Below are 8,862 nucleotides of genomic sequence, written 5' to 3' on the forward strand. Positions count from 1 at the left end.
TGATGGACATGTACTCCAGGTCCCTCTATTCCAGCACACTCTTCAGAACTGTAGCATTGAGTATATTTTGCCTCTACCTATTTCTTCTGCTAAAATGCATCACCTCACACTTGTCACTATTAAATTCCATCTGCCACCTGTCTGCCCATCCTACTAGCCGATAACTAACCTGTTTCAGGCAGTTCATATCATCCTCACTGTTTGCCACTCCTCCAAGTTTGGTGTCATCGGCATATTTTGAGATTCTGCTCGATATTCCAAGATCCAAGTCATTAATCTGTAGCAAAAAAAAAGCAATGGTTCTAGCACTGACCCTTGGGGAACACCACTGTCGACTATCCTCCGGTCTGACCAAGAACCATTTCATATGACTCGCTGTTTTCTGTCCTTAAAACAATTTCCTATCCAAATGGACACTGACCCTCCTCATCCATGAACCTCAATTTTGTTAACCACCCTTTTATGTGGTACTTTATAAAATGCTTTTGTAAAATCCATATAAACAACATCCACTGCATTCCCTTCATCAACTTTCTCAGATAGTTTATCAAAAAATGCAGTTAGATTCATCAAGCATGAACTTTCATTTATAAATCTATGCCCACTCTCCTTAATTAACTCAAACCTCTCCAAATAACTTGATTTTTTCCCTGACCTGTTGGTCTTGTGCTGATAGCAAGCTCACCACAGAGCATGCATTTGGCAATGTGACTGTCATTCATTTGGCCCAGTCAACAGAGCCGCCTCTGACTCTAGAGGGCAAACATGCTGTGGATCCCTGCACGCTGGTGTACTTCCTCATTCGGCACTCTGTCCTGCCAGGAGATGTCCAATATCCATCTGAGGCAGTGGAGGTGGAAGCTGTTCAGCTGCTTTTCTTGGCTTGCATAAGTTGTTGATGATTCTCTACTATAAAGGAGGGTGCTGAGAACACAAGCCTGGTACACGTGGAGCTTTGTATTTACGGTCAGTTTGCTGTCGGTTCACACCCGTCTTCTCAACTTTGACATGACAGCTGCAGCATTGGCAATCCTGGTGCTGATTTCAGCATCAAGGGACAGATTGCTGGTGATTGTTGATCCAAGGTATGTGAAGCTGTTGACAACCTCCAAAGTGATGTTGTCAATGTTGATAGAAAGTGGAGTCTCTACGTCCAAGTCTCTACGTCCAAGTGGAGTCTTGCCAAGATGAACAGCTTGTCGTCAGCTCTGATATACAGGTGAACACCCCCATCTGTGTCACTGAAAGTGTACAATAGCAGCATGGAGAAGAATACACCAGTTATAAAGGATGTGATAAATAGACAGTTAGAAATTAATGTTATGATTGGGCAGAGTCAACATAGATTTATGAAAAGGAAAACAGGTTTGAAAAAACCCGTTGAGTTTTTTGAGGATGTTACCTGTAGAACAGATAAAGGAGAACCAGTGGATGCTTTGGTAATGTCCCACACAGGAGGTGAGTAAACAAAATTAGAGCACATAGAATTGGGGATAATATACTGGTATGGATTGAGAATTGGTTAACAGACCGAAAACAGAGAGCAGGAATAACGGGTCCTCCTCAGGATGGCAGGCTGTTACTATTGGGGTACTGCAAGAATCAGTGTTGGAGCCACAGCTGTTAACAACCGAAATAAATGATTTGGATGTAGGGATTAAATGTAATATTTCCAAGTTTGCAGATGACACAAAGCTAGGTGAAGTGTGAGCTGTGAGAAGGATGCAGAGAGGCTTCCAGGGAACCTGGAGAGGCTAAGTGAATGGGAAAGAACATGGCAGATGGAATATAATGTGAGTAAGTGTGAAGTTCTCCACTTTGGTGGAATAAACAGAAAGACAGAGTATTTCTTAAATGGTGAGAGGTTGGGAAGTGTTGATGTCCAAAGGGACCTGGGTGTCCTTGTTCATGAGACACTAAAAGCTCTTGTGCAGGTGCAGCAATCAATTAGGAAGGCAAATGGTATGTTGGCCTTCACACGAGGGGTCATGAGTACAGGAGTAAAGATGTCTTGTTGCAATTGTATAGAGCCTTGGTGAAACCGCGCTGGAGTATTGTGTATAGTTTGGTCTCCTCATCTAAGGAAGGATATACTTGCCATAGAGGGAGTGAAACAGAGGGTCACCAGACTAATCCCTGGGATGGTGGGATTGTCTTATGAGGAAACTGGGCCTGTATTCCTTAAAGTTTCGAAGAATGAGAGGTGATCTAATTGAAACTGATAAAATTCTTATAGGGCGTGACAGTGTGGATGTAGATTGGATGTTTGCCCTGGTTGGTGAGTCTAAAATCAGGGGACCAAGTCTCAGAATAAGGAGTAGGCCATTTAAAACTGAGATCGAGTTGAATTTCTACACTCAGACGGTGGTGAATCATTGGAATTCTCTACCGCAGAGAGCTGTGGCTGTTCAATCACTGAGCATGTTCAAGACATAAATTGTTAGAAATCTTGATACTCATGACATCAAGGGATATGGGGAGAGCACGGGAAAGGGGCGTTGAGGTAGATGATCAGCCATGATCGAATTGAATGGCAGAAAAGGCTCGACGGGATGAATGGCCTGCTCCTATGTTCCTCTGTTCCTAAGAGAGTTGGCGCCAGCACGCAGCCTTGCTTTACCCCACTGCTGATCTTGAAAGTGTCTGATGTTGCTCCATTGTAACTGATGGAACTGTGCATGTTCTCGTGGAAAGAAGAGATGATGCCCAAGAGTTCAGGAGGGCAGCCGAGTTTCCATCGCAATTTGAAGAGTCCGTCTCTGCTGACAAGATCAAAGGCCTTGGTGATGTTTATCAAAATATGTGCGGCTCTGTGGCGCAATGGATAGCGTGTTGGCCTTCTAAATAATGATAAAGAAGGCATTCAAAGGTTGTGGGTTCAAATCCCACCAGAGTCAGATTTTGGACCAGTGACAGAAGAGCACGACGGAACAGAGAGTGAACAAGTGTGTCAAAAGCACCGACTCAGAGACAGAGCGAGAGAGAGGAGCACAGCAGGAGCAGAGCTGGGGTAAAAAAATCAAAAAGTGATATTGCAATGGAGAGTGAGAGCAGGGAAACAGAGAGCCGCTGGGGTGAGTTCACAGGATTTGGTTCTTGCTTCGGTGCAGCGGAAGGAGCTGTTTGGTGAGGATCTGTTGAGCTGTGACATCACAGGCAAGCAGGTAGTTGATTGGTTTGGAAAAAGCTGCATGTTTGATGAGTATCTGTAAGTGATTAAGGTCCATTTTTCTGCAAATGTAAAACTGTAATTGACATGACAATTGTGAAACGGAAGGGTTGGGAAGAAACTCATGAGAGTATTGAAGGAAACTGATATCCCTTGCAATGTTTGTATTTTTTGGTGCTGTTTGGAAACTGTTTGGCAATGTAATTTTTACAGATGTTTATGAATAAAGTATATTTTGGAAATAAAAAAAAAAGTGTTTAGTTTCTGCGGCAAAACACCTTTGACCACCGGTCCATCAGGCAGTGGTCTGCACGGAATGTCCTCAAGGGCCTACGGGAAAAGGAGATGGTGGATCCTGTCGGATGGTTCCCCGAGCAGACCGTCAAAGGCATTTGGCGGAATGCCTCATCATCAGAACTTTCAAACAAGCACCAAGACGTAGCTTGGCTGGTGGTGAGACGGGCCCTTTCCGTCAGATCCTTCCTGCACACCCGAAGTCTCGCCCCCTCCGCACAGTGCCCCCGCGTTGGCTGTGGTGGGGAAGAGACGGTCGCCCACCTCCTCCTGGAATGTGTCTTTGCAAAGCAGGTGTGGAAAGAGATGCAGTGGTTTTTGTCGAGGTTCATCCCAAGCAGCTCTGTAACACAGGAGTCTGTGCTCTCAGGGCTGTTCCCAGGGACGCTCACCGAGACAAACATCAACTGCTGCTGGAGGACTATCAATTCGGTGAAAGACGCCCTTTGGTCTGCCCGAAACTTGCTGGTCTTCCAGCGCAAAGTGTTTTCCACCACCGAATGTTGCAGACTGGCACATTCCAAGGTCCAGGACTACGTGCTGAGGGACGCACTAAAGCTTGGAGCAGCCGCAGCAAAGGCTCAATGGGGAAAGACCACAGTGTAAGGTCCCCCCACCAAGCTGAACTGAGGGGCTGGATCCATGGGAAATCCCTCGAACTGAATCGTTGATATTTTCTTTTGCTGTAAATGTAAAACTGTAATTGGCATGACAATAGTGAAATGGAAGGGTTGTGAAGAAACTCATGATAGGAGAGAAGGAAACTGATCTCCCTTGCAATGTTTGTATTTTTTGGTGCTGTTTGAAACTGTTTGGCAATGTAATATTTGCTGATTTTTATGAATAAAGTATATTTTGAAAATTAAAAAAACGTGTTTGCGGCTCAAAGTGTGAGAAAAAAGGAATGTAGTGGTAGTAGGGGACAGTATAGTAAGGTGGATTAACACTGTTCTCTGCAGCAAAGAGCAAGAGTCCAGACGGCTGTGTTGCCTGCCGGTGCCAGGATTCAGGACGTCTGCTCAGGGCTGGAGCGAAACATACAATGGGAGGGGGAGGATCCAGTTGTCGTGGTCCATGTCGGTACCAACGACATAGGCAGGACAAGGATAGAGGTTCTGCATAGTCAGTATGAGGAACTAGGCACCAAATTAAGAAGCAGAACCTCAAAGGTAATCATCTCTGGATTATTACCTGAGCCATGTGCAAATTGGCATAGGACAAATAAGATTAGAGAAAGTAATGTGCGGCTGAAAGACTGGTGTGGTAGTAGTGGGTTCTGGTTCGTGGGGCATTGGCACCAGTACTGGGGAAAGAGGTGGCTGTACCGTTGGGACGGTCTACACCTGAACCGTGCTGGTGCCGGTGTTCTCGCGAGCCACATAACGAGGGACGTAGAGACGGTTTTAAACTGAATAGTGGGGGCAAGGGATCAAATTTGGGAAGATATGGTGAATCAAGGAGGAGAGCCAAGGCAAGAGAGAAAGGTATAAATATGGGAAATGATAAACAGACCGAGACAGGAAGGGACAGAATGTACAAATCTAAGAGTAAATCAATAGATAAGGCTGGAGGTTACAAAAATAATAAAAGGACAAAACTAAGTGCTCTGTATCTGAATGCATGGAGCTTTCGAAACAAAACAGATGAACAGAGAGCACAAATAGAATAAATAAGTACGATCTGATAGTCATTACAGAGACATGGCTGCAGGGCGGCAGAGATTGGGATGAGAATATTGGAGGTGACATGGCATTTAGGAAGGACAGGAAGCTTGGAAAAGGTGATGGGGTAACTCTGTTAATTAATGATGGTATTAGCGCAATAGAGAGGGATGACCTAAGTTCAGGAGATCACGATGTAGAAGCAGTTTGAGTTGAGATGAGAAATAATACAGGCAAGAAGTCACTTGTGGGAGTGGTGTACAGGCCAGCTAACATTAACCACACTGTAGGATGGGGTATAAAAAAAGAAATAATGGCAGCTTGTCAGAAAGGTACAGAAATAATTATGGGGGATTTTAATCTACATATAGACTGGAAATTCTGATGGGCAGAGGTAGCCTAGATGAGGAGTACATAGAATGTTTTTGGGATAATTTCTTGGAAAAATAAGTTCTGGAGCCAACCTGAGAGCAGGCTATACTAGACCTGGCATTGTGCAACGAGATAGGATTAATTAATGACCTCGTAGTTAAGGTGCCCCTAGGTAGTAGCGATCATAATATGATTGAATTTTACATTCAGTTTGAGGGAGAGAAGAGTGGGTCCCAAACGAGTATTTTAAACTTAAATAAGGGCAATTATAAGGGCATGAAAGCAGAGCAAGCTAAAGTGAACTGGCAAATTAGGTTAAGGGATAAGTCAATAGAGATGCAGTGGCAGACATTTAAGGAAAATTTCAGAATACACAGAATAGATATATTTCAACGAGAAAGAAAAATTCCAAAGGTGGGACTCACCATCCATGGTTCAGGAAAACAGTTAAAGATACTATCAAACTTAAAGAAAAAGCCTATAATTGTGCAAAGATGGGAGGCAGGTCAGAAGATTGGACAGAATATAAAAAAAAACAGCAAAGAATGACTAAAAGATTGATAAGGAAGGTAAAATTAGAGTATGAGAGAAAGCTAGCGAGAAATATAAAGACAACTAGTAAGAGTTTCGATAGATATTTTAAAAAGAAAAGAGTTAACAAAGTGAGTGTTGGTCCTATGGAAAGTGTGTCTGGGGAATTAATAATGGATAATTAAGAGATGGCAGATGAATTGAACAGATACTTTGGATTGGTCTTCACTATTGAGGATACAAATAACATCCCAGTATTAGCTGTAAGTCAGGAAATGGAAGGGAGGGAGGAACTCAAGAAAATTACAATCACCAGTGAAGTGGTACTGAACAAATTGTTGGAGCTGCGGGCTGACAAGTCGCCAGGTCCTGAAGTGGCTAGTGAGATAGTTGATGCGCTGGTTTTAATTTTCCAAAATTCCCTCGCTTCGGGAAGGTTCTGTTAGATTGGAAAGTAGCGAATGTAATTCATTTATTCAAAAAGGGAGGGAGACAGAAAGCAGGAAACGACAGGCCAGTTAGCTTAACATCTGTCTCAGGGAAAATGTTAGGAGCGATTACTGAAGATGTTATAGCAGGGCATTTAGAAAAAATAAAGCTAATCAGGCAGAGTCAACATGGTTTTGTGAAAGGGAAATCATGTTTAACCAATTTATTGGAGTTCTTTGAGGGAGTTACATGTGCTGTGGATAAAGGGGAACCGGTGGATGTATTGTACTTCGATTTCCAGAAGGATAAGGTGACATATCAAAGGTTATTGCAGAAAATAAAATCTCATGGTGTCAGGGGTAACATATTGGCATGGATAGAAGATTGGCTATCGAACAGGAAACAGAGAGTCAGCATAAATGGGTCATTTTCTGGTTGGCAAGAAGTAACGAGTGGTCCACAGGGATCTGTGCTGGGGCCTCAACCTTCTACAATTCTCGAAATGACTTTGATGAAGGGACCAAAAGTATGGTTGCTAAATTTGCTGATGACAAAGATAGGTAGGAAAGTAGGTTGTGAAGAGGACATAAGGGGGCTACAAAGGGATATAGATAGGTTAAGTGACTGGGCAAAGACCTGGCAAATGGAGTATAATGTGGGAAAGTGGGAAATTGTCCACTTTGGCAGGAAGAATAAAAAAGCATATTATCTAAATGGTGAGAGATTGCAGAGATCTGAGATGCAGGGGATCTGAGTGTCCTAGTGCACGAATCGCAAAAGGTTAGTCTGCAGGTACAGCACGTAATTAGGAAAGCTAATAGAATGTTATCATTTATCACCATGGGAATTGAATACAATAGTAGGGAGGTTATGCTTCAGCTATACAGGGCATTGGTGAGACCTCTTCTGCAACACTGAGTACAGTACTGGTCTCCTTATTTATGGAAGGATGTAAATGCATTGGAGGTAGTACAGAGAAGGTTTACTAGACTAATACATGGAATGGGTGGGCTGTCTTACGAGGAAAGATTGGACAGGCTAGGTTCGTATCCACTAGAGTTTAGAAGAGAAAGAGGCGACATGATTGAAACATACAAGATCCTGAGGGGTTTTGACAGGGTGGATGTGGAAAGGATGTTTCCCCTTGTGGGAGAATCTAGAGCTAGGGGTCACTGTTTAAAAATAAGGGGTCACCCATTTAAGACAGAGATGAAGAGCAATTTTCCCCCTCAGAGGGTCGTGAGTATTTGGAATTTTCTTCCTCAAAAGGCGGTGGAAGCAGAGTCTTTGAATATTTTTAAGGGAGAGATGGATAGATTCTTTATCTGCAAGGGGGTGAAAGGTTATCGGAGGTAGATGGAAATGTGGAGTAATCAGTTCAGCCATGAGCTTATTGAATGGTGAAGCAGGCTTGAAGGGACGAGTGGCCCACTCCTGCTCCTAATTCGTATGTTCATATGTAAAGACAATGTAGAGTGGTCTGTACTGTTCACAGTACTTCTCCTGTAACTGCCGAAGTGAGACAATCATGTCGACTGTCGATCTACCAGCTCTGAAGCTGCACTGAGACTCAGGATAGATGTGTGATGCCAGGGTCTGCAATCTGGTCAGAGCAATGCGAGCAAAGACCTTCCCCACAATACTTAGCAAGGAGATGCCTCGCTAATTGCTGCAGTCACTGCGATTCCCCATTATTGTTGTACAAGGTGACAATGTTTGCATCACGCATGTTTTGAGGTGCAGATCTTTCCTTCCAACAGAGACACAGAAGTTCATGGAGATGCTGCAGTAGAACCACTTTTCCACTCTTGATGACTCCAGGTGGAATACCATCATTTCCCGGGGCTTTACCACTGGCAAGATGGTCAATGGCTTTGTTGAGCTCCACTATGGTGGCGTCACCGTCCAGCTCCTCCATGACAGGGAAGTCTGGAATGGCACTGAGAGCCACTTCAATGACAATATTCTCCGTTATGTAGAGTTTAAGGTAATGCTCCACTCACCTTTCCATCTGCTTGTTAACAGATGATTCCACTTTGACACCGCACTGAGACCTTGAGCATTGTTGTCTGAAAGAGCCTGATCGAGGATGTTGAGGAACTCCTGGGTCCTTTCTGGATCAGTGGTTCGTCAAGTGTTGATCTGAGGACGACGTTCTTCTTGGATGGATGAAGCTTCCTTGGCTGAAGCCTGACCTTGTTACACACCAGGGAGTGGTCAGTGTCACAGTCAGCGCTGTGATAGCTGTGAGTGATGAGGACACTGCTGAGGGTGGTATGTCTGGTGATGAAAAGGTCTAGCTGGTGCCAGTGGCGTGATCTCAGATGTCTCCAGGACACCCTGTGGCACAGCTTGACCTGGAAGTAGCTGTTCATCACACAGAATCCATGGTGACAGCATAGCTCC

The 8,862-nt window shown here is 44.0% G+C and overlaps 1 non-coding gene across 1 annotated transcript; it reads left to right on the forward strand.

Moving 5' to 3' along the window:
* Window positions 1–2,806: 2,806 nt before the first annotated feature.
* Window positions 2,807–2,897, forward strand: trnar-ucu (transfer RNA arginine (anticodon UCU)). Its single transcript is given in 2 exon segments — window positions 2,807–2,843; window positions 2,862–2,897. It is a non-coding gene; the product is annotated as a tRNA-Arg (tRNA).
* Window positions 2,898–8,862: the final 5,965 nt, after the last annotated feature.

The sequence above is a fragment of the Heterodontus francisci genome, unplaced genomic scaffold, assembly GCF_036365525.1.
Source record: "Heterodontus francisci isolate sHetFra1 unplaced genomic scaffold, sHetFra1.hap1 HAP1_SCAFFOLD_51_2, whole genome shotgun sequence".
Lineage (NCBI taxonomy): Eukaryota > Metazoa > Chordata > Chondrichthyes > Heterodontiformes > Heterodontidae > Heterodontus > Heterodontus francisci.